Source organism: Apis florea, unplaced genomic scaffold, assembly GCF_048593485.1.
Source record: "Apis florea isolate Af1SG1 unplaced genomic scaffold, ASM4859348v1 contig_3203_pilon, whole genome shotgun sequence".
NCBI classification, from domain to species: Eukaryota; Metazoa; Arthropoda; class Insecta; order Hymenoptera; family Apidae; genus Apis; species Apis florea.
In genome coordinates, this window is record NW_028256723.1 from 4,379,016 (window position 1) to 4,406,770 (window position 27,755).

General features: G+C 38.2%; 1 protein-coding gene and 1 long non-coding RNA gene across 2 annotated transcripts in view; one reads left to right on the forward strand and one right to left on the reverse strand.

The window, feature by feature from the left end:
• The window catches only part of LOC100871615 (uncharacterized), a 503,962-nt gene that overhangs the window by 93,540 nt on the left and 382,667 nt on the right, over positions 1-27,755 (forward strand). The gene's annotated exons all lie outside the window — the stretch shown is intronic.
• Positions 16,232-17,565, reverse strand: LOC147657153 (uncharacterized). Its single transcript, XR_015292980.1, has 2 exons — positions 17,429-17,565; positions 16,232-16,872 (listed from the first exon to the last, which is right to left on the reverse strand). It is a non-coding gene; the product is annotated as an uncharacterized LOC147657153 (long non-coding RNA).

Below are 27,755 nucleotides of genomic sequence, written 5' to 3' on the forward strand. Positions count from 1 at the left end.
GGCTGGGTTAGCTTACGCTCCTGTAAAAACAGGAGTTAGCCCGATTGTCGAAGAGTTTTACAATCAACGCGCGTTTTCCATCCAGATATCGCGAGATTTTGCGTAAACGATCGACGAGAAAAAGATCCATCTAAATATCTTGGAAATTATCGAGTGAAAAAATTTTTTGGGCGAGAAAGAACGTCGTTTAAATGTAAAAAAATTCTTCGAGTATAATAGGTTTGCCTTTGATGATACGATAAATTGTGCAAAAGTTCGAAAAATTTCGTAAATTAATTCTTTATTCCAACATGCTCGATCACGATCGACCTATTCTACTTGTCTGACCATAACTGAATTACACTGCTTGTCCGCTCAATGCTATCCTACTGTTACTTAACTTGAAGTTGATTTGTCCAAATTTTCTTTATGTATCGATTTATAGGGAAAAATCTTTTGCATTAAATGACACGCTTTTTCAAACCTTTCAATTTTTTTTTTAAAGATATTTTTCAGTATCATCGATGGTTTTTTCAAAATATTCGAGTGGATCGATTTAAATATAGGTATAACTCGGTATACGCGTGGATTTTTCGATTTTCATTTTTTAAGTGCGTCAAATAACAGTGCACCATTTTGGAAAGATTTTTTTTAAAGCTGATACTTGGTCCGGTATTTAATTTTGGCGCGCATGCACGAGATGCGAAGAGAGATGAGCTAAATATGCGCGAGATATGTCGCGGCTCGCGATAAACGAGAAAAGTTCTCGTTTACGAGAGCGTTAAACGAGAGGGAAAAGGTTAATCAAAGTTGTTGCCACGAAACATAGAAAATCTTAATTTTAACTTTTGGATAAAATTTTTTGCTTCTTCTAGAACTCTTATAAAATTGTAATAACATTATTATTTTATTAATGAAACGTTAATGTTATAATCCGTAATAAAAGAAATACCGTATGCACAATACCATTATTCCATTCTTTTCAATTTAACGCTCTATCTCACAATTCTTCTCACCAGAAACGATCGGGTTCACGCTCCCTTAAATCGTATCACCGCGATTTAAAATTTATTTTCCCCAACACCGTTTATCCCGTTTGATAAACGCACACCCTCCAAAAGTTCGAGCGTCCCCCGGTGGTAGGAGGTCGAAACAGAAAAAACGGGGGAAAAAGAAGGAACTGGAACACGATTCGATTCAAAGAGAGGGGCGACGCCACGCGGTCGTAACTCGCTCTAAAACCAGTTACGCGTACTATTCTACAGCGAATACGATAGTTACCCCTTTCTCCCCCATCGAAAAGTGTGTCCAAACTCCCTCCTCTCCCCTCCCCGATATATCCACCGTATCCTTTGAACGAGGAAATCTCTAAAATTAACCTCTCAACTCGGGAAAAAGGTTTCCCGGTTGCGCATGCGCGACACCGCACACCGCATGCTCGGCTCTCCACACACAGGCTTGCACGGTTCGTGTTCGCTGTTCCGTGCTGATGCGACCGAGGCAGGAAAAAAAGATCGAACCTTTGTAGGCAGAACACCCTTCTTGTGTGCATCCTGAAGCAATTGGGTCTCCCTATCTAGCGAAGAGGATGCGTTATTATGAAAACTTTGTGCTTCCTGTTTTGAAAACCGGCGTAAAAGCCGCGGAACGGATAGCATGAAACGACGGGCGTGAGTTCGGTCGACGGATACGCGGCGATGATGGAAGTGGGAGAGTGGGGGAGGGGAGGAAGACGAGGTGGAGGGGAGGGGGAGCGGCGGAAGCTACGAGGGTAATTGCACGGTTAAACGGTGTGTTGCCACCGTTGGCGCGCCCGTATCGCGGTTATTTTCTGATTTACCGACGGAGGGGGACCGGTGGAATCGTGAAAGTTTCCGCGAAACGAAAACAGGCCGCGTCGATCGCGCATTAACAAGCGCCGTGTATCGTGGTAAACACGGAAGGGGGAGATGCGTCAAGGAAGGCGAGTTATAAAGTTGGAGTTAGAAATCGGGGTTAGGCTGTGAGGTGGTTAGTCGTTAGCTCTTGTTTTATAACATGCGAGGGGATATATCGTAATGGACGAGGTGGAATAATCGATGATATTTTGCTTCGTCGATCTTAATGTTTATTCTCTCGTAGTCGTTAATTTTTTAACAATTAAAAGGATTAGAACGAACTTTCGAACGAAATAGCGCTCCCGATTGAGAAGAGGAATTGTTATATCCTGCTTAAATCTCCTATTACTTTTTATGAATGAAAATTTCTAAAAATTAACTCAAATTGTTTATGAGTAGAAATTAACTGCGACCACTATTACCAACCTCCTCCCTTCGTTCGTTCGTAATCGCGGTTCGTTATCTCGCACGCAATTTACGTGACACACTACGCCACACTACGTTGTACGCCATGATCGTAGTCCAACAAGCCTGTTCGCACCGGAAGAGATAGGTTCCTTGGAAAGAGAGAAAAAAAAAAAAAAAAAGTCTCCAGGGTTCGAACCCCTGGGACGCAGCCCCTGCCAATTACCGCTTAATGAACCTAAAAAAATGTCATTTCACAGCTAATTAAATCGTGTTCCCCGGCCTTACGGTGGAAATTATTTTCAATTCCCGATTCGCCAACGGGCAATGCTCCGCGGCGAAACGGTTATTACCCTCACATGTTACACTCTCCGCGATACACATTTATTCGAGCCTCCACGTGAAATATACAACGTTCCAAAGGAACCAATTAACTCCCTTTTTCTTTTTGCCTTCGCGCGCGCTGAAAAATGTATCACTTGGTCGCCGAGAATGGTACGTACGATCGAAGAGAAACGGCCCGCAGATGGCCCTAGTTGTTGTTCCGAGGATTTAAATTCTTGACCTAATCCCCGCGCACCGTTTCCACTATTAAATTAGAACAGGTACCAAACTACGCGATTTTTTTGCCCACCTCTTCGTTCTTGGATTGAAAAAGAAAATTGGAAAATATATTTATACGGTTTTAATTTCATCATCGATAAATTCATCATTCTCACAAATTTGGTATTCTAATTTTTAATTAGAATTTCTTTAAAGCGATTGTTTCTCTACGTTTTTTTTTTTCTCGAAGTTTTTACCTTTTTTCATGCTTCAATGCAATTGGTAGATGATCGAAGTGCTTTTTGAATAAATCGTGTATAAGAAACGTGTGCGATAAAAAAGAGGAAGTTACGACGTGAAGTGAATTTACAGGAAGAACAAAGTACAGGCAAGTTGTAAAAAGACATAAAATATCGCGAATCGCTGTGTGACAACGAATGAAGAATGTTTCGGCAAATCGAGTCTTTTAAACGACTCGCGAGCGCGGAAAAATAAACGTTGTTCCGTTTCGTGATAGCGGTATTGGCCTTGGAAGATGGAAGAACATTTTCTACATTATCCGGTTTATTGTCTTACATTTTCGTGGGAACAAAGATTGCTAAATTTTTCCTCCCTCGTTTTTATCGCCTTTTCAACAAAATCGTTTGAATAATCGTTTGAAAGCGTTTCATGGAATAACTTTATGGATTGTAAATGTGTCGCCGATAGTTGCGTCGCTCGAGCGACGATAATTATGACACGCTACCGTATTACGTTTCGTATTAAATATGAATGTAATAATATCGTGCGCGTTTGTGTTTTAATATTATTTTAACGCTATTGAATGGAGAACGTATTATACCTCGTAATATTAAATTTAAATGTAATTCATCGTTTACGTTAATAATCGCTTACGTAACGATTTAGCTCGTTAAAAAAAAAAACTGAGTATACGGCACAACGACATGCATCAATTTCATACGAGGGAAAAAGAGAAAAAAAAACTAATTCGTTGAACCGTCGAATTAATTTTGTTGTATAATTTTAATAATCATTAAATTTCCATTTTAAAATCATTGATATTTTTTTTTTTTAAAGAACCATTAATAATAGTTTACGGTGTAATTAAAAGATCGATGATTCACTTGTATTATTTGTCTCGTCATTCTGTTCTCGTTCCAACGATTAATAGCTGGTCTTCGCCACTTTTTTTTTATCCTTTATATCATATAAAATTATATTTATTATATTGCATCCTTTGTACATTTACATTTTCACTTTTTATATGTATTCGAGAAAAAAGAAAATCGTATTGCAACTACAAATATTTCTTTCCTCAAATTCGAGTCGAATTAACAGGTTATGTTCACCAATCTATTTTCTCACAAGTCCGCCCTATACTTAACCTTGTTTCGCAAGGAAATTACGCAGAGACAACAGCAGCTACTTGACCTTCCCCTTATCTCTCTTACTCATCTCGGTTAATCATATTCCTTAATTTAAATAATCATCGCCCGACACACACTTGCACGTCTTCTCCCGAAACGACACGTGGAAAAATAACAAGGCGTTTAAGCAGCGCACTCTGCAGGCTAGTTACAACACGTGGCCATGACAGTTTAGCCTCCAGGTAACGGTATTATATATTTAAAGCGCATCTCTACTGCTATGCAAACAGTGGGTCGGTAAAGTGGGCCACCGATCAACTCGCTTCTTATCCGATTTCGTAGTAGCGGCCGCTTCGTTACACGGGTCGGTTCGCTGCATGCCGTGAGCAATCCCGTAGGTGATTTTCGTATCCAAGGGAATTCACCAGGGAATTACTGCGCAGAATACGATTGGTACGTAGTGACGCGAAAAGAATGCACGAATTAACACGTCAATGATTTATCCATAAAAAAGCTTGAAGGAAAATTTTGCTGTTAATTTATTAATTATTCGTAGGTACATTAATCCCTCTAATATATCAATTTGTAGTTCATTAATTACACTTGTTTGATCAATGTACCTGTCTGACCAATTATTGATCTACAATACAGTTGTACTACATAATTTGATATACTATTATTGAATCCCTTATTATTTTTCCCCTAGAAAAATTGTATATCGGGTAAATCGATATTAAAAATTTTGTTCGTAAATTGAAGAAAAGGAAAATGGTGGACAAGACGAAGAAGTAAAAATGTGGCCCACAGTGTGAAACGCTGGTGGATGCAAATGACGCGGATAGGAGAATAAACAACGATGAAAGGGAGTGATTTCCCCGAGATTGATTCGAGTACACGAATAGAGATTCTATCAAAGCGCATTCTTTTAGCCCCGATCACTCCGCACCACAACTGCACTCTCGACTTCGACACGGAAACGCTTTTTCCTTGATAAATTTAATTTATATCGCCTTAACCCGCCGTGACCCGTGGATAACCCCGCCGCGCGTTAATCGTTAACGAATGCTTTACAGTTGCGCGCACCTCCCCCTTGCCCCCCTCCCCTCGTGCTGATTGCGAAGTTGGACCGTGGTTTTAGCGCGATATCGATTCGGCAAACAAGATGTTTATGTAATCTTGCAGATGAAACTGGCGTGTACGGCTGTAACGCGCGATATGTTTGTTCATTAGGTGGAGATGAAAATATTTCATCACTTTGTTGTTTTTATCCATTTCGATAACGGATATTTTGACGAAGCGACATCGGTAATTGTTAATTGTTAATCAAGTGTAACTTTCCCCCACGGTAAATTCGTGTTTTGTATTACACTTGTGTATAAAAATTAATTTTCATCACTAATTCTCCCGTTAAAGAATTTTTTTTTCAAAGAGACTTATTTTTCAAGTAAGTAGTTCGAATCAATTATTATTTATTCCACGAATGGAATGGAATGCACGCAATTTAATTTAATAATTTAATAAAATAGAATAATATATTGCTTCTTCTTCTTCTTCTTCTTCTTCTTCTAGATTGTGATCGTAGATATATTTTGAAAAAAAAAAAAAAAGAAAAAGAGGAAAAAAAAATAACACGACACTTTTGTTACTTCCACGCCACTTTGACATCGCATCCTGGCCTCTCTGGTTACACTCAAACGAGTGGTTACGATCGACCACCGACCAATGAAACTCGATAGATAACTTGGATTTTGTCGAGCGTTCGATTCCTTAAATCGTCGGTTTCGCCGGCGATTTCGGTTTTCTCTGAAAACCGATTCTAAAGGCATCTGCGGTCAATGGGACCTCCTCAGACGAGTCGTTTCAGGGAGGATCTCGTTCGCTTGATAATATCGATACACCGTGATAGAAATTCGCGAAACACATATCTCTATTCATTTTTCCCCGAAATAACGAAAATTTGACGGCATACACACACACACACACACACACACACACACACACACATATACGAAACAAACGTGACCGTATGAACACGCAACGAAAACCGTATCGAATTCAATATCGAAATTGCAACGAATACTTTTCTAATTTAATTTCCATTGATCCACAATAATAAATAATATAAACGATACAAATAATAATAAATATATATACTCTGTTGCACACACAGATTCAATAAAAAATTTTCAATTTCCAAAATTTCCTTACTCCTTGAAAAAAGAAAAAAAGAAAAAAGAAAGAGACAGCGTGCACGACACCTGAATCGGTTGATCCAATTTACAGTTGATCCAGTACAGCCTGGTCGTGTCCTTCCGTTCGTTCTCGATTGTTTGTTGACAAGCGAGGCAGGCGCGAAAAGTACAGATCCACGTAGGGGAAATAAATTAGGTGGGTTGGAAGGGAGAGGCCGGACAGCCGAGGAAAGAGTCAATTATCGAGGAGTCTCCCCCACTCTTCCACGTCCTCTCCCCTCTTCCCCCTCTCTCACGGTCATCGGTGTCTCAAGGGGCCACCGTCGTCTTACCTGCTATGCGTCTTCGGACGCGTTGATGTTCGATGTTCGCTCTCCGGGAAGAAACGATGGCCGCTTCGAATAAACGAATAACGGGACGCCGCGCCTCTCCGAGGCGAAATTCGGTTAACCACATCTCCTCGAGCGGTCTATCCGTGAGTCTCCTTTGGGTCGTCGTTTTTAATTGCGGTTCGTTCATGTTGCGGGATACTACTGGGCGGAATAGCGTTTGGTTACTCTAATGCCATAGAACCGCGTGTGCGGTTTCGTTGTGAGCGCCTGGGGAACTGGCGCGCATGCTTTCTTGCGAAATGTTTGCAAATTGTCCGCCCTACTCTACTCACTGCTCAAGTATTGGGTATTTAAACTTTCCTCCTTTCAAGTATATATGTGTATGTATGTGTTCTTAATATAATTTAAAAGTTTCAATTCAAATTCAATTCGTTTTTTAAACGTGTATTGTAACATGATAGCTACACTACTTGTCTGATTTATGACTGACTTATTCCATTCCATGCGTTTCAACTACTATTCGTGTGATCGTGATCATATTTTTTCTTTTTCAATCAACGAACTTGTTGCGAATCATGTTGATATATATCGATATATCTTTTATTTAAATTATTTTGGTATAAATATATACATATTCACTGTACTTACAATATATGTGTTCAATGTATACTTGTGAATGATTGATTTATATCGATGAACAAGTCGCTTGTCTGATCACAATCGTTTTATTCTACTTATCGGCTCAAGTATTATAGTCGTCCGCCTGATTATCGATGGTTGTCGATCTTGTCATCGAATCGCTTTATCGATTGAAAAATTCGTGCCGATATCACGATCAATCTTGAGCCGAGCATGGAATAATTTGCTCACGCGAGAAAGGAATAAAATTTCGAATCGTGCAATTTATTTAAATCAAGGGAGAAGGCGTATTTATTTCGTGTTTATGGATACATCGGGGACGAGAAAACGTGGTTATTCTTCTTCGTTCGTCGTATTTCTTCACGCGAGGTAGAAATCGGGTAAAAGATTTCATTGGCCAAATGTTTGTTGAAATGTTCTTCTTGCATATCAAACACGCGCACGTATTTATCGCGATATTTGTTATCGCGGGAGCGTAAACGTTGTTACAAGAGGAAACGTTCTTTTTCTGTTTATAAACTCTTTTATACATTCTATATTTCAAATTACGAAATAATTACACAATGTGGATAATTAGACGCGCGTACGTGGTAAAGTACTTGTTGAATGTGATGGAAAATTATTTTACCGATATTATCGAATTTAATATGTAATTATAATTATTTTATTCCACTAATACCCCTCGCCCTTTATTTTTTCCATCCAACGAGAAAGAATATCAACCATTAATTATTAACTCTCTCTTCCATCCGACGAACGAAAAATCGAAAAAAAAAAAAAAAAGAATTCGGCTAATTTTATAGATATTATAGCCAAACATATATGATCGAAATTTAAGAATCAAAATTAAAGAATAATCGTTCCCTTCCTCGTTAATCCTCTCCACAACAAATTAAATTTACCCACCGAACTCCACACCGGACAACCACACATCCTTTAAATCCTTCCATCCCAACTTCCATCGTCCCCTAACCCGGCAAAACTCTCCTCCCCCTCCTCCTCGTGGAGAGATAAAATCGTCGCGACTAACGCAATCATTATTATCGAGTTTCAAACTCTCTGATTAAATATCAGGGCGAAAGAGAGAGAAAAAAGAGACACCTCTGAAACGAGGTTGAGAAAGTTCGCCGAATAACACGTAGAACTCACCCTTCCAACTTTCCACCCCTAAAAGAAGCGTCAGCTCTGTCGAAGCTTACGATTATCGCGCCACTTCTAACGATTCTCTTCCTCTTTCCCCTCCCACAACCCGAATATCACGCCATTTTTCGCCAACCTCGAATGGAAAACGTGTTTTCGTATATTTTTTCCCCTTTTTCTCCGCGAGAAGAACTGTTTCCAGACCACGGTAAATCGCGCTTCTTCACGACGTGGCCGCTCGTAAACATTCGTATCCTCTTCCCTGGAAAGCGATGAAAAATCTGCGCCGCCACTCCCGTTTGTCCATCGATTCGCGACTGACTTCCTTCTCCCCAGGTTAGGAATGGTTTATGCGCTCGAAGTTTCGCTCGAAGGGTTTTGTCGCTCTCTTTCTTCTTCCTCCTCCTCCTCCTCGTTCGTCTCTTTTCTTTTTTTCGGGGGTTGTTGAGGATGTTCGCATGTTGAGGGTTGTTTATAGTTTCAGAGGGGACGTAAACGAGAACAGTTTGTCTCTGGATTCTGTTAAGGAATTAATTCTCGTTCTTCTCGTCTTCTTTTCGAAGAATCGATTGGTTCGATGTTGAATCAATATACTTTTCTTATCGATGATTTTATCGATAACATCGATTCTATCGGCGAGAAATTTCGACGGTAAGTGGTGGGGTAAGAAGGGAATCGTTTGCACATTAATGGATTAATTTCCTGGAAACGGGGCCTTTTACATCTCGCATCAGGATTACAAGTACAACGAATCACCCTTCCTCTGCTTTCAGACTAAAGTATTTTCAAGATATATATATACACACACACACACACACATACATACGTAGCTGTACGGTGAAGCTAAACTTTCCAACACGGGGAGACCAAAGAAACTCCGGAGAACTAAACCTGTTTAAATAGAAAGATATCCTGCTAAACTATGTTTTAAACCTCCTCGAGAAACTTTGCCAACACGCGTTACATCGCCCCTCGGTTGGCGATCCACCTACGAACAATTACCCAAAATTTACTCTTCCAAGGGTGAATGAATAAACGGGAACTCGATTCCCGGAAATATAAAATAATAATCCTGGCGATTAATGACAAACGCGTGGCCGCGTAATAACGGTGGAAAATAATCAACGGGAGAACAAAACAGAGACGCGAGTGAAGCAACGCGTGCGCAGCAACAAATTTAATTACAAGATTATAATCCATGGAAAATAATAACCTTTCCCGATAAACGCGCAATCGTGTAATTAAATTTCCCCCTCCACTTCCGAAATCACGTTGCTCGCTTGACATCTTCGAACAGTGCGTTGAGAAAAAATTATACGTACGCAAGAGTCGTTGAATTTTTGTAAAATCATTGGTCCAAAAAGATATTAATACTTTTGTCATCCATTAATATATGCGCGTATACAATAATAAATGCGTTATAACTAAATTGGCGAATCATTATACCCCTCATTGCCTTAAACAAGTTTCTTCAACATATATATATATATTTCGTTCATCGAAAATTGCAAATGTAAATTCGAATACAAACAGGATAGAACAGGATCGGTCATTAATCAGACGAATTTGTAAATTTGTCAAGCAACTACGAATGAAACTTTACTTAAAACATTTTAATCGAACATATGCGTAACGTTGAAATTTCCCTGCCATCATTAACCATAATACACACTCTTCTCGAGTGGCTGTTCCACCTTACCAGATATCCAACATCGGCTGTGAACGTGCAACCGTGACGTATGCAAAATTCGTGGACACGAAATTCCATTCCACGAGGGGACCTTCGTGACCGGTCTTCACTCTATCGCGACGATCATAACGCGATATATTTCTCTCTCTCTCTCTCCCTCCTCTCCTTCCATCGAGTTGATTCCATCACACGCGCAGCTGGACGACTCGAGAGCTCGTTTCCACGGCTGCGAACGGGGTTCGGAGGGGAGGGGGAGGAGGAGGGGTAGAGGAGGTATCCGGCCGATTTGTAAGCCGTTTAGAAAATCGTGTGCACCGGTCCATGGTGTGTTCGATCGGCTTCGAAACTTGGTAGGGGGGAGAGGGAGGAGAGGGGGAGGGGGGATATATAGGTGAAAAGGGCTGACCGGGTGGCAATAAATATCGATAATCGATAACCGGATGGGAGAAGAAAGCGATTGGTATACCGGTCGTACCGATTCCTCCGCTCGATGGAGGAGGAGGAAGAGGAGGAGGAGGAGGAGGAAGAGAAGGAAAAGAGGGAGGAGAATAGAGAAAGAGAGAAAAAAAATGGAAGTGAGAAGGAACGTGGAAGCTGAATGTAGGGAAAGGTTAGGAGGGGGTTGGAAGCGATCTTCTTCGACGCTTTCAAAACCAGAAGTAGTTCCCGGATTCGTATTAAAAAGCTTACGCTCGAGAAGACACTTTCAGCCGCGCTGACCGACTGTGAACGGTAAATTTGCGACCTCCTTTGCAAAAGCAATTATGTTACTCCTCTACCCTTCTCCCCCCTCCTCTCTCTCTCTCTCTTTTCTCTCTCGTTCGCTTATCTCCTCGCTATTTCTCTTCCTGGCAATACGTTTCTCTCTCTTTCTCTCTCTCTCTCTCCCTTCTTATCCACCGCGTTCCATCACTCCTCCCTCTCTTCTTCCATCTCCTTTCCTTCTCTCGGCTCGGTAACTCTCGAGCGGATGGCTTTTACATTTTCAAGCTTCTTGCACGGAAAGTCGCTCTTACATTCAAATCAAAAGGGTCGACCGCCTCGATGGAAGAAGAGAGTGGCACTCTCTCCCTTCTCTCTCTCTCTCTCTCTCTCTCTCTCTCTCTCTCTCTAGTTATTCGTTATACCGCAGCGGTTAAAGATTCATTCTGCAATAGTTTAATCCAAGGCGCAATCTTCCCTACTGGCTTACTATTTCGCCAGGTGATGAGGCAATTTTTATCGGATCGCTCTTTTGTCGACGCGTTCTTTCCTTTTTTTTTTTATACGACCTCCTCTCTCTCTGTCTCTCTTTTCCTCCTCTCGTGTTTGCTCGTTCTTTTATTCCATTCTTTCTTCCCTTCTTTTTTCTATCTTTTTGTTGCACCGTGACCAACCTTTTTTTTCGTCAACGAGAAAGGATAAAGAGTGGATAAAGAGGGAGAGGGAGGGGGGCAAGAGAGGACTGCGACATCGGTGAACGTGTCCTAGAGTTTTCGAGCAGCTTGCACCTGTGCGACGACGAGTTAACGCCGGTCCACTGCCAGTCCTGTTACAAACGGAATTTTAAAAGTGTCCTCATACCAGGCGTCCGTGGATCTTGGAGCTTTTAATGGGCAAATAGTAGCAGTAGGAGCGGGAGGAGAGAGGAGAGGATTGGCCGGTGAAATTCGAGCACGAGAGGGGATCTCGGAATTATACAAGAAGATATAGAATTATAGGACCGAGGATCTTTTCACGATGAAATTTTTACGTCGTTTCGAGGAGGAGACGATTAATTTTGGGGCGAGCGTTTAATATCGATTCGATCGAATTTATCCGCGTGTCGTCGAGTTTAAATTTTCATTCCTTCTATATTCGTTGATTCCTTTTTTTGAAGAATTCGAAAGATGGAATATCCTCCTTTCGTTCGGAGGATTGTTAGAATTTTTATAAACTTCCTCGGAATATGAAAGTATCCCGTAAACGAAGATTATCCTTAAACAAGACTTTATTTGACACGTGAGGTATGAAATAATAGCGAAATTTTATTCGTATATAATTTCAAATTAGAAATTTTTCCACGATACTATTAAAGAAATTAAACGAAAAACCGTACGATGAATCTGAATATTGTCCTTTTCTATTTACCACTATTTATATACCTCGAAAATTATCCAAATGATCATTTGAAAATTCGAAATTGTCGAATTACCTTTTATAAAAAGAAGGGATAAATTTGTTTAAAATTTTCGTTTCACCGAAATTCACGAAAATTTTTCCTCCCTGAACTATAACGAAAGTAAAGTTCCATCAACGAAATTCACCAAATTAACCGTAACACGAAACGGTTAATTTTGATCGAACGTTTATTCAAAATTAACGTACAGAATTCGAATTCACGAGCAGCAGAGAAAGGGAGAGAGGATAGTTCATTCTCGTGTCCGCTCGCCGTTTCGTTTTCTCTAACCACGGTGAAAGTCCAGGGCTCGTATTACGTTAAACATTCTACCCGTAAGTATCGGATTTAGCTCGTTGAAGATGAAAGGGCTGCTCACGTTTGGCTAATTGCTTCCTAATGGCTGCAAATATTACCTCTCGCCCTCCCTTCCCTTTGTCCGTCTGTCTGCACACGGCTTCTAACACCGCGCCATTTCACCAACGTTCGATGCCTCGCCTAACAGCTTAATGGCGGTATTATGTTGTACAGTAGACGAGCCGATCAACAGCCGCATGTTGCCGATCGACAGTCGCTACCTTGGTTTTGCAACGTCGCAAATCCAATTTCTTGTCGATGCGTTATCCTTTGACGTTGTAACGCGATCATTCGTCGCTTGTTTGTATAAAGGATACGTTTCTTTGAGATCGACGTTGCATCAATCAAGATGGATTCGGTTAAAAAATATTTGGTACAGTTTTTGGAAAAACTTTTTCCAGAAATACGATATTGCATGATAATGATATTATATCTAAGCTAGACATCGAGTAAAAAATATTAATCATTGATCATCAAACAGAATATAATTATATTTTTAAAGTTATCCATTTCCAAAATAATAAATTAATAAATCATATGTTTGATATGACTGAAGAACATATATAAGATATATAATATCTTATCAACAAACAACTTTATTAATTTCAACGTATAAACATATCATAACCTCAAAGGTTAGATTATCCCATAAACCGGCCTCTCAATTAATTCAACCTTATCCGTTGCATGATAATATTTTTCAAGAGATATAACGTAATATACATTTGCTCGATTACCTCCGTTCGTTTCATTAACGGAACGAAAAAGGGAGTAAAAGAGAAACAACAAGATTTATCCTGCAAAACGTCACACCGAGATCCTCGATTAGTCACAGAGCGAACAGAGAGGTATGGTCACGCGGGGCAATGAATTTAACCAACGATTTTTACGAGTAGCCGTTGCACGTCGCACAGAGAACCCACTCGGGGGAAAGTCGGAAGCGACAGAACGAAACTTAATAAATTAATAGCGTAAACATCGAGGCCGGCCTGTTTCGACGTTTCGCCCGAGCCATACGTCACACGGTGGAACGCGCTCGCGCATGCGTACGCGTGCCAGCTGCAACAGGACGCGATAGATATATATATTGCAGGTTAGAGGGAAAGAGATGAAAAGATGTAGAACGATCGCGTCCCGCGGAAAATATCCGAGTGTATAAACCGCTGTCCTGCGTGATATATTTACTTAATAAACGCTTCGAACGGCAGGAAAATTTAAATTAAATTTATTCAGCGAAAATGGCGCGGAGGCGCGAGAACGATCGCGGCATTGTTTGCGAATGGACCAAACACATCGAGTGGATGGTGGGGGTCAGAGAGAGGAAATTGAGGGACAAGAATAAAGGGACATGAAGAGGAGTGGGGATATACTGGACGGGATGTCGTGCGTATAAAGATAGAAAAAGAGAAAGAGATGCTAGGACGAGAGAAAGAATGGAACGAATACCGAGAGAAATGGTGGAAAGGGAAATAACTGGCAAAGGACAAACTGTTGTAATGAAGTGAAAAGCTCGAGAGAAAGAGAAAGAAAGAGAAAAAGAGAGAGGAAGCGAGCTATGAGAGGAAAGAAAAAACGTGGAAATATGTTGTCGGCGTGCTTTCGTGCAATGAAAATGTGTCAAATTCGCGCAAGCATGTTTCATCGTTGCTATTCACTGAAATACGTCGAGAAAGGAAAGAAAGTTGGTAGTGATGACAGTTGCAACGAAGATAGAGAAATAGTGAGTAGACAGATACAGAAATACGGAGATAGAAAAAAATGCAATTACAACTCATCGTTTGAATTTTCCGCGCTTCGTTGCTCTCGAAATTATTTCGAAATTTTCTCACGATTGTCGATTACGCGTGAATCGACCACGATGGCGCCACCGCCACTTTCTTGTTAACCGTTTTTTCTCGGCACTTGTGGATTCTCGTGTAATGGCCGAGAATCGTGCAGAACGCGGTTAAACGTTTCTGGTCTTTTTCACTTCGTTATTGTTTCTACAGAGAAATTTAATTGTACATTTAATTTATCAACGGGTGCAAAATGCTAATGAAGATAAGTTGATTAGTTGTATATAATTGTTTCGGTCTTATGCACTTGGATTTTCGATTATTATTACATTTGTCAAAGCTAAAGATATTATTTAAATAATGCCAATGCTTTTGTTTGCTTGCACAACACAAATATTACCTTTTTTTAAAAGAATGCACCCTGGCAAAATTATCGAACTAATGTTACAATTAATAAATCCTTTCTTAAATGCTCGTTCCATGTTTCGTTAACAAATATCCATAAAATCTTCATTCTTTCGTTATATTGAAAGTATTTCGTGAAGATCCATCACAAACAATCGCTTTTCCGCGATTGTTTCACGAGCACGCATCAATTTTCACGTCTTTGTAAGGAAAAGAGAGGTTGAAAAGAAATAGAACGTATAGTGGTAATCGATAGTCAACACGGATATATAACGCAGCTCGTCCGCGTGCCACGGTATGTCTACACTTGTCCTTCTTCCGACTCTCGAGCGTTGAAAGCATCTGGTTGGATAGTGGACACTCTACTTAGCCGAGAAGATGGACCACCGGGGAAAGTAAAAGGTGGCCAAGACGTAGGATCCTCGACTATGTACCTATAGGCTCTTTTACATACATTTCAATCTGAATACAAGTCCGGCCAACTCGCGTGTGGAAGGAGGGGTTGGTGCTTGTGCTTTCAAGCGAAGGACCGATGACCGGATACCGGACTGGCTGGAAAATCACGATCGAGGACGCCGTTGAAAAATTGGTCGTCGACCACCGAAGACTTTGAAATCTAAAGAGACAGTGTCCGATTGTTTTTGAGATTTAAATTTGTTAAAGTGGATAATGTTATTTCTTATAATTGTGAATTAATTTAGAAATTTGTTATACGATCATTTGTCATTTTTTTTTTCTAAATCGAAATTATCTTTTTCGTTTCTAGATAAATGTATCGATACAAAATCATATAAATAAGAAATATTATGAGAGAGAGAGAGAGAGAGAGAGAGAGAGAGATTTAAGTTTAAAATTCTTTCTGTAATATATAATTTTTTAAACAAACAAGATTCGATGATGATTCGATATAATTTCGAGGGGAAATGTATGTTTGGACAAACAAAGGGATTATCGTAAATAAGGATAATCATAATAGCCGTGGCAATAAAAGTTCACGCGGCAATATGAAAAAAAGCAATAAAGAATCGACAGAATGGCTAGATCACTTACATTGGCAAAAACAAACCGTAAGCCCCATATCGTTTGCCGCTCGATATTGCCCGAAACATTTTTTGAATTATTAGCCTCTACATTCGAATCGTTGTCCCCGCTCGGCCAGGCAATCGGTGAAATTCTATTTGGTGTGGTGGAACATTGTAAAATGGGTTTTATTGCCGGCCAGTTGAAAATTCACCTCCATCGAGCCTCTACGCGGCACAATTACTGCTACTTTATTTGTAATATTTGAAAGGTATGATTCGTGCCCAAAAAATATTCCCCTATCTCGTGGTCTCGTGTTTTCCACATTTATGGATCTCGATCGATTTTTTTGTTTATTTCGAATACGCCTAAATGAAAATCTTAAAATTCCATATTTTATTATAGATCTTCAATATTATATATATATATAATATACAATAAAAATTTCAAATTTCATTGAATATATTTTTTTTCTAATGAAATAATTTTGAACTTTAAATTTAATTTAAGTAATCATTAATAATTGATTTTATCTCATGCATTTTTTTTCATCTTTGTCTACTTCAAACTTGCAATTTCAATAAAATTATATCATATACTTAATTATTGTAATTAATTTAATTAAATTTGCTTGTTTCGTGATACTAATTAAAATGTTATATTGCATGTATATTAGAACTAGTATTTTATTAATTAATTGTAAGATGAACCGAAATCTCCATTACAGGACCCTACGATGTATTGCAATAAATAGTTGCTTTAGTCATCGATATCGACAACATTCCTATCGCTTTCGCAGCCTCTTCCTTCTCCATAGCTCTCACTTAATTACCTCTTAAATTCTGCATCGGCAGCACGCCGTATTCATTACAGGCTTCTCGATTAAATTCTTCCCAGGTTCTTGCGACCGTTTACCTTGCTCCTCTGCGATTTCCTCTCTACCACGTTCCTGATTCAATTCTATTCTTCCCCTCCTGAGGAACGAGTTGGAGGACAGCTTGACTTAGCTGATAACTGGTGCATTAAAAAAAGAAAAATTTATCATAAATGAACCGTACAGAAGTTGATTTGAAATATGAATATTATTCATAATACCCATTCTACTTTCCTTAATTAACACAACGTTCACTGTAACGCGTTAGATATATATGTGCATATCTTATCCTTTATTATTAATTTTTAATGAAATTTTATTCTGTTCAATGCGTATTAAAAAAATGGATAATTATATTTTTTCATTACATTTTTACATTCGTACGCTTTTCTTACTTTTTAGAAAGAAAATTGAAATTTATCGAACAAAAATTATCAAATTAGAGAGTACTTATCAAGATACTTATCATTAATCTTTTAACTTTATCAACGCATTCAACCTTGAAAAAGATTCTTCAAATCCAATTTCTCTACAGAAAAATCTCTCGCATTAGTTTCTTCTGAAATACTCAAAACCACTTCCATATCTTCTAATCGCTTTTATAATTCGAATACATAAAATCTGGCACGATCTTCAAAATATCGAAACAGCTCCCTAAAAGATGAAATGAAACGCAAACGCATCGAATCTACGTACCAGCCTCGAGCTTGGCAATTTGTTCTGGTCCGTCGCTCGTTTCTATGGTTCGAGGATTCTCAGAGTGCACGTGACCGGCCTTCTACTCCCTCCTCGATCTCTTTTCTCGCGAGCTCGTGCCCCTATCGGCGAAAAAAAGAACTTACAACCTACTGGTGCACCCTGGTGTAAATAAATGTAACGAATAATCGTAGAGAGAGAGAAAGAGGAAATTCCTTTCCTTTTTCATTATCATACGCGCGTGGCACCTCGGTTCGGTTACCTCGTAAACACCTCGCGAATAATCGGGTGAAACGGGAATTATTGCCGGTGGAATGTTGCACGGTGGGCCAGCTGCACCTTCCACCCCCTTTATTCCCGAGGAAACTTTTCGTATAACAGCTGCCACTTCCACCCCTGACCCGAAATTATGCGTTGTTCCGGCGGACGGGTAAAGTGAAACTTTTGGTGAGGCGAACCGGCCCTTGCGCAACCGGATACGCCGGCTCAGTTGCGTTTCTGCGGCGAATTTGGAGATTTTTTTTTTTTTTTTAGGAAGGGAACTTTGTTAACGGGCTTTCTTTTCTTTTTTTTTTTTTTTTCTTTTTTTTCGTTGTTCCTTCGCGTTCTAGTTCTCTTGATCTTTGTCCGGATTGTGTATGATTGGTATTTTTAAGTAATGTTTCTTGGACGTTTCTTGGACGAATCGAGGCTTTGTCTATTGTTGGTTTAATTCTTGTACCTTCGTTTTATATCTTTTTAGATCTTGAATTTCGATTTTTGGATATTAAATTTTTAAGAAATTTTGCTACGTTTCTGCGAGTAATTCTGTTGATATTTCTTCGTTTTTTGTTTCTTCGTGCGTTTTGTTTCTAGTTTCTTGATCCTCGTTCGATTGAAGATGAATTCTGTATGGAAGTGTTGTAATGTATTTTTCTAATGGATATTCGTTGCACGTTTCTTGTGGAATTGAGACTTGCGAGATGCTAGTTTGATTTTTAAACTTTTGTTGATTTTTTGAATCTTGAATTCCAATTTTGGAAGGTTCATTGCGAGTAGAATTTTCTTCTTTGAATAAAATTTGAAAGAAAGATATTAATAATAAATTATTAAAAGAAAATAGTAAAAAACATATTGTGAGGAATTTAAGTTTCAGTAATAATTCCACTACTCTTAATGTTTTGTGAATCTTTTGAAACTTATAAAATATTTCAAGATTTAGATTTAAAGTTAGTTTATTTTTCAAAAAAATCTACTTTTCTTTCGTTAAAAATGAGATATCCGCGTAACATCTATCGATTAAATGTCAATTATCGACAATATCATTCATTTATTTCCAATTTTGTCGTTCAATTTTAAGAAATTATTTCAATTCGATTCAATTGTTCTCGCTATGAATATTATATCTGGAATGAATTTTGTATCCGTCTTCGGCTCGATGATAAAATTAACTCGAGGATTAAATATTCAAGGGGATAATCATGCTTATTCCAGTTTGCTCGAGAATTGTAAATTCCATGTTACGAATCTTGGATAGAAAAAAATCAATATCGATCGCGAGAATTCCAAGACATTTTTACACATTATATATATATATATAATATTTTAATGACAACAGCGAGTGGAATATTTATTTAACATTTAACCAATCCACCAAATTTGAATTGAAATTTATCATTATAAAGGCTTACCTTTTCCCAATCATTTTATCTTGAAGAGTTTGCTCATTTTTTTTTTTTTTTTTTTTAGAAGAGCAATTAAAACTGATGTCTGCATCCATCTCGTCTTCTATTATTTCAACGCGACATTTTCTCGATTATTTCCTTAATTAATATCACATCGTTTCATATCGTGTTAAAACCCTAATTTAACGTAATGAAAACATTAATATATTTAAGCGATCAACGAATAAGAATGTAAAAAGTAGATTATTTTTTATCATTTTTCCAAAAAAAAAAAAAAAAAACCAACATCCACGCGAAGAAGATCTATCGTACACTTTTCTTCCACCAAAAAATTCTTCCAACGAAAAGGAAGTGCAGAGTAAGCGATATCCGTGACCCAGAATGATCCATCGAATATTATGCACAAGTTCATCCATTTTACGCAAAAGACATCCGGCACAGGTGGCTGACACGTTCCAAAGACCACGATACCAAATTGACGCCGAATTGTCGAATATTTCCCGTGTACTTTTCACCTGATCAACCGACGTCGAGGTTATGTATTAGTTATCATACTCTCAGACATTCACCCTCCCTCAAACACTTGAGGCGCATGCAACCCTTCCTTTCCCCTCCTACGGACTCTTGTGTAAACGTTTGCATTAACCTAACCTAACGTGGCGATTTCTCCTACCTAATGCACCCGATCGATCGATTTAATCTCGATCTTCGACCGCATATTCATGTCTCCTCCTTCGCAAGAGTGCGTCAACGATCATTTGTTTATCTTGCGTTTATCGATACTTCACTTCCTCCGATTTAATTTTTTTCTTCGAAATGATGCTTAATCATTCTTGAAAAGTATATATACACACACCATCTTGCACGAAACTTTTAGAAATTCTCGTATCAAAGAAAGTGATATTGGAGCGCGAGACAAAAATCATAAACCGAAATTCGATTCAATATATTCCTCGACACATTCTTCCATGCCAACCGCGTGGAAAAATCTTTCATCTCTTTCATCGTCGAGCATCGTCAAAGAATATCGTTTCTCCGGTTATTTTTCTCCACGTTCACGAGAAAGGAAAAAAAAAAAAAAAAAAGAAGAAATTTCCACGTCCGAGAGAGTTTCGTCGAAATTCTTGTTGATTTTTATTCTCCCGAATACGAATATTGACGAATTACGAAGGGTAAATATTAATACGTACGCGCAAACATTAACCGGTTATATAATCGATACACAACGAGCGAAACGCTCGCCAACGTGACGTGATCCGATCCTCTCTCGCCCCCTCCTAATGAAAAATATAAAAATACATTTGAAACCAAAATCAACGTACGGAGAGAGATTCGGGGTACGAAATTTCGATTTCCCCGAAATCTGTCGGACGTGGTTCGTTTCGATGAATCCATTTTTATTTTTTCCCCTCTTTTTTTCGTCGATCTACGAGATCAGCCCCACACACACACACACATATGCGAGTGGAATCGGAGAATCTCGAGGTATAAAATAACGCGGCCGCAAGGGTATCCAGAATTAATAGAGCAAGAGAGGGGAAAAACCTTCGGGAGCTGTGGATATCGAAAGGAAATTAAAACCGTGGTCAGCGGACTTCCACCGCCCCTTCCTCCCCTCTGTATGCAACCACTCCTCTCTGCACACACCACGCGCTGAGAATCGGGTTCTGGCCCCTTCTTTTCTTCGTTCTCTCTCTCTCCCTCTCTCTCTCTCTCTCTCTCTTTCTCGATGAATTGGCGGTATGCTCGGGCAAAATTAGTTTATTCGAGTGTAACGTCATACGCATCCCTTTTTTCGCCCGCTCGACGAGAAACGCCGAGTATTGGTTTCGTCGATTGTGCATCCGCCGTTGATGGCCGTGCAGCAACCCCTTTGGCCGCGGCCACCGAATGAAATTTAATAAAATTTGAGATTTTTCGTATGTAAGGATTAATCGAATCGGCCAAGTGGCGAAAAAAGTGTTCGAAGATCGATGGTCTCGTTAAAGTTTCATTAAAGATCAGACTTTTCTTTTCTAGACTGTGATTCGATGCGTTATTTTTCTCTCTCTATTCGACGTAATGTAGATAACGTCGAAATTGGAATTGGGTTCTTATTGCTCGTTGGATGGGACGTGATTTTTGAGGAAAATTGTGGGAAAAATTATTCGTTATTTTTTGAAAAGTGTTAAATCCTTTTGAACTATTTCTTGTTTCGCGAACAAACGAATGGATGCATTCGACGAGCAGTATTATATTATACTTTATCTATTATCGACATTTCATAAATCGATGTGTATAATTCATCGTGGAATACACAATTAAATTTTTCGACGTACAAAAATACGACGTAATAGATCCAATGAAATTCTGATTTTACGACGAAACAAATTTCAATTTTGTAACTTGTAAACGATAACAATTGAAACGAAACTTCCTATTTTTAAAAAAAAAAAATATATTAAAATAAATATCTACGTTATTTATATATTTGCTAGCGTATAAATATTTTCTTATAAAATTTTAGTTAAATTTTTATATCAAGGTGTACATATCCTTTTTATATTTGCTTTCATATTAGATCACATTGAGATTGTCGAAGAAAATTCAAGAGAGAGAGAGAGAGAGAGAAAGAGAGAGAGATCGATCGAGCGTAGAACGAATTAGGTATTGCTACTTAGCGTTGCTGAGTTGTTGACAAATATGAGCGACAGCGTGGAGTAAAGTAAATGTTTGCAATGTATTATGGCTCGTGTACCGCTCCTATTTCCGCAGTTATATAGATGCGACTGTGTACTCGTTTTGATGCGGATGCACCCTGTATTACAACTGCCTTCATAAAACGAAACCAACTCCATTCGAGACAATGACAATAGACAATCTTCCATTGAATCCGTAGAATCTTTCCATTACGTTTATAAACGAAAATAAAATTGAATAGATACACGTTTACTCGAAATGATATATGCCAACATGATGATGTTTACATATATCGAAATATAAAAATTTCGACAATATTTGAGAAAGAGAATCGATATCTCTATTTCACACAAATGTTTTTCCAAAGAGAGACTATGAAATTGTACGAAATTTGGTCTATCGAGATCGAATAATTTTTCTGAAAAATATATCGACATTTCAGTTTTGTAAACTTACCTTTTTCCTCCATATCCATTCTCTTACTATCCTATTTCTTCTAACAAAATTTTAATTTCAAAAATAATACTTTGTATCTATCGAAAATACATTTCTATATGATCAGTCATTCTCAACTTATGAAAGGAGGTCGCATCTCAAAAGAGGTTAGGAAACGCATCTTCTCGACAATCCAACTTGCACGCTGCGAACTTTTCTTCGCCCCGTTCACAATGGCGGAAACGCGCATCGACATTAGATGCCGCGATAATTTGCAAAGCGTCGGTCAAATAATTCCCTACAACGTATTTACGTTGTCATCGTTCGACAGTGGGAAACGGCGCGGCAATCGAGCCACAGCGGTCGGACGTCATTGTTTGCCCATTCCCTAAGGCTAACCACCGTCACCCGCAATATTACAGAATTACTACATGCCCTAGCCGTTCGTCTCTCGTTCTGTCCAATATCGTGTACATTACGTACGTACATTGGCGAGCCTCGTCGCCTCCAATATTAGTTCCGACGCCGCCGCGGAAATTGCATTGATAATGCTAATTAAATTGCTTCGTTTGTCTACGAGGGAAAGACCTGGCGACGTGGTTTTCGCTACATGATTAAAATCGGTAAGAAAAAAAGAAAAAAGACGTTCGTTGACTTCTGTCTGCTTCGCGAAATGACTCGACAAGTTGAGTCACGTGATGTAAATAAAAGCACGTGATCAATAATTTCTAGAGGAAACATGATCGTGCATTGAAAAAATACTTAGAAAAAAAGGTAAAAATTTTTGAAGTACTTTTCTCGAAGGATATATATCCCCTATTGAGGAATATTAATTCAATTGAATCATATGATGAAAATGAAATCACGTGATCAAATTCTAGGGGAAAAATAGGTAAAATATTACTAGATTATGTTAAATTTTTTAAATTAAAGTGAAAAGTGAGTGAAAATTCATAGAATATCATTTTCATAAAAGTGAAATTTATTAATTAATTTTATTTTTCTTAAAATTGTTAAATTATCGAATAATTAAATTAAATATGACTGTACAATATGATTTAAAAAATAGTACTAGATTATCTTAAATTTCTCTAATTTAAAGAAAAAAAATATAATTTTCGAGTTAAAATTCATAAGTATAACACATTTTCATGGAAACAAGTTTCATTAAATATTTTTCTTGGACATTTGCTAGAAGTAACAAAATTGATCACGATAAAATTTCGAACACGACTCGAACAGAGGAGTAATAAACAACGCAATGATTAATTTTTTTTCCTATTTGTCATATCTTGATCTTGGATAGCGTTGATTTTGAAGTATAAGAAAAAGATATATACTCTTGAGATTTTCGACCCGAGCTCTACGTTAAATGCCTGATGGGACCATATACCGTCGCGACGAACACTATCCACGGTGTGTTTTTGCTACCGGCTTTTAGGTTATGGAATTCTTAAGTCGAGACTGTGATGAGGCGCCACGATCGTGCTTCACCTTGTCAATTGGATACCCTTCAATATTGTGTAAAGAAAATTTCACTCTTCGATGGATCATAGAATGTGGCTCCTCGATTTTTCATGCATAGTGTCTGTTAACATCCTATTAAATTTTTTGGTTTTAAAAATAATATATTTCTAATTTAAAAATTTTCTCGCAAATAGAATTTAATCTCTCTTATCAATGCCTAAAATTAACCTAATTTTTTAAGCGTAATCATAAGCAAATTCAAAGCATCGTTTAAACCAAATGTTAATCATTCACATATTGATACTCGGTTTTAACTATAAGAAATCAAGCTCTTGTCGTATTGTGACATAAATTCACGAGACTTAAAAGACAAAAAGAAGGAAACTGGAGAAGAAGGATTAAAGGAATAAGAGTACAATGAAAATATACGCGCGATTCGAAACAACTCGAATATTGCGGTTCTTTCGAAGACAAAGATACATCCAGCCGACGATATTCAATAAATCCAGAGGCGGAAAAACACAGCGACATCGCTCCTAGGATATTGTCAAGGCTGACCTTATTTCGAGGGAATTTCAAACGGTAATTGTTCGTCGTTAGTTCTCTGCTTTGTGGCCGGTTCTCGGATAACGGTCGAGAGAAAGAAAGAAAGAGAGAGAGAGAGAGAGGAACGAAGACGATGCAGAAGACTATTCATTCTTCTGGTGCGAGTTGTCCCTGTTTTCTCCTTTCAATCTTCCCGTTCGGACTGAAACGTGTTCTCGTTTTCGAACAATGTCGAACGACAAATCGGTTGATAACCAATTTCTTGTCGCATAGAATTTCAAGATGAAAGATAACATATAATATGTGTCTTGTAGAAAGAAACAAATAATAAACGAGAATTCTTGAATCATAACTTGTTTTTTCGTAAACGAAGAATTAATTTCATTAATCTTTCATTAATCTAATCTCATTTAAAAATCAAATTCTCGCCCATCACTCATCGGCGATCAAAAAACCGTGAATTCTACTTTCGTAGAAAGCAACAATTGTCCGCTATTACACGTCACGAATAAAACAAAAGGGCATGTTGATCCTGTATTTCGTTCCACTCTATTGTATAATATCGAACTTGATAATTCCATCGCGAACCACGCCACTCGAAACCCAACATCAGCTCCCAAAAACACACTGGTTAAACAGAACAACCCTTAACGGCCGTAGTCTCTCCGCACCACTTAATACCACCGAATTCACCATTGTGCAACAATTAGGGGGAAATTTGTAGGGGCTCGATAAAACGAAATATCACGTGGTTTAAGCACGGTCCACGCAGGTAGGGTTGCCTCGGGTGCTTGTATTGTTAATTAACGCACGAGCCACGATTGCCGCGGCATTATAAGGATTCTGGGCTAACTATTATTAGATGCCTTCGCGTGGATACGGCCGTGTTACGCGCGTATGTGTGCAAGCGCGTAAGTCTCGATAATCAACACCGCGAAATTGTTCTGTGTTTCCAATAGCGGGCAGAGCATTGTTGATCGAAAGTAGGGCAGCTCGGCGCAGCACAATGGAACACGCCACGGTCACATTGTACGGATCAATTATTCGCCACTTAAACGGAATTGCGTAGGTGGCGGGCTTACAATGCGGCATTTAGGCCGCGACGCGCGTAACACGGCCGGTATGCGTGGCGAATTACCAATGAACGCGTGAAACGTATGATTTCATAAATGAACTATAAACGCGAAATTATTCCCCCTCCGTTGCCTCGATCCTTCTCCTCTCCTGTGCCGTGTCGACAGTTTGCCGGTCCGCCGTTTGTGCGCGCGTGTTTTGTTTACAACGTATAATGGCATAATGGGTGTGGACGAGTGGTATAGGCGTCCGTGGTCTACAGCGTTCAACTATATTGTTTGTACCTCTCAATGTGATTGTAATCGCTCAACGTTGAGAAGTTGACGTTGGGCAGGGCGTTGTATAATAAATTTAATTACCTTTATTACTTGTAATTACCTTTATTCGTGGATGAAGTTTTTAACGAACGATCAGGGAGCTGTAAGATTGAATAAATATTGGTTATCAATTTTGAGAGAATGCAAAGTCTAATTTAATAATATTGTTCGCATTGTAGCAGAAAAATATTTCTTGTTGATGTTTCGAGAAGATTTCTATTAAGTGAGAATAATATATATATATATATATGTATAATTTGGACGATTTTAAAAAAATAAGAAAAAAATTTTTTTAAATGTAGAATTTTAAGCATGATATTTAACGAAGCAATGTTTAAAAGACGTCGAGAACATTAGTCGAGAGTCCTTGTACTATTTACGAAACCACTCCGTTAAATTCTAGATCCGTCCGATACAAGATCACAGCGGTAAATGAGCTTCCGTTGCGATTTCATCGTCCTTATATAAATGGGGACCCGCTGGCTTCGGAAGGTCGTACGATAACACACGAACTTTACCGATGGTAAATATATACGATTCTGTGGACGTATTGCGTGTTATTTTTTATATCTATATTTAAATTATATTTTTGCAAATATAAAAAAAAAATCATAACAAAAAATTTAAAAATTTACACACCTTTTACACAAGTTAAAAACTGTATTGAATAATATTCGACGTATTTGTTCGAAAATCCTCTTTAAACTATTTTTTTATTATATTATTGCGATAAAAAAAATTCAAAAAATAGAATTCTTTTCATACGTTCGCACTATCGATTTCGACATGATTAAATTGAATATAAATAGGCTCTAAATTCAAATTTCTCTTTTTAACCCTTCGTTAAATTTCGACCCGGATATATTCGTTCAAATTTCAACGGAATATTTTTATGGCCAATTTGGGTCAAAAATTCGAATAACAAGTGTAATATTCGAACGGTTTATATGGAAATGAATTATTTGCGAAGATATTTGATATTTAGATTTTGATAAATGGAAATGCGGGGGGGATTACTCGAGGCTTGATACGTAATACTGTATTGGGAATCGATAGGCTTTTTGCTGACGCACTGCATTTTTCTGTTTGCGCTTTTTGCTCGTTTTTCAATTTTTCCCTTCCTTCATTTTATACCATTACCTTGATTGAGTTGATATTTGTTATTATCGTGGAGCATCCTTCCTCTCCTTTTTTTTTTGTGTTTTGTTTTTTTTTTTTTTTTTTATAAAGATACAATTTCCGCTTGTATTTGCAAAATGTTGGTACAAATATTTATTCAAACGAGAAATAAAACCATACATCTTTGAAAAATGGAGGACAAGAATAGGTAGCATCACTTTTCAAGTTTAATAAAAATATACTCTTCTCTCTTCTCTTCCTTTTATTTAGGATAGAATTAATTTCGCACAATACATTATTCATCGAATTTCGCATTTCGAATTTTATAAATTATTCATGATCCAATAGTTAATAGGAAATTGTCAAAATTTCAATAGAAAAATAAATATATTCTCTCGAAATAAAATAAAACCATCGATAAGAAAAAATTTCGAATTATCACTCTTCTCCAATTTAATATAATTAATATAAACAAATATCTCCAAAATCACCCTTGTGACGCGATCAATTCAATCTATCCAATCTTAAATTTTTTCCATTTCTCTTGAATCTCTTCTTTTATCAATTTGATCCACTCGATATACCCATTCGATATCTCAAACAATCCCGATCCACCCCTATTTCCTAAAACGTCAACATTAAACATCTCCACAATCGATAATGCCCTATTCTTCGAATCAATTCGCGCAAGGGTTTGCCCGGTTAACTCACAAAAGAGAAAGAGAGAGAGAGAGAGAGAAAGAAAAGAAAAAGCAGATATACCCGATCTTTGCTCACCGACCTTAAAATGCCAAAGAAGTCGACTCAAGCAAGCCAGCATGGAAATGTGATTAATCTGCTTGATCGGTCGGTCTTATTGAAATCAATTTCGCCGGGATCCCGCGGAAGGAAGGAAGGAATCGGGATAGGAACCACTCAACCCCTCGGCTCGATCTCTCCGGCCGATTTCACGTTGAATAATAAGTAATCGAATCCTTTTAATCTAATTGCAACGATATAATAAAAACAAGGGATATCGTTAACGCG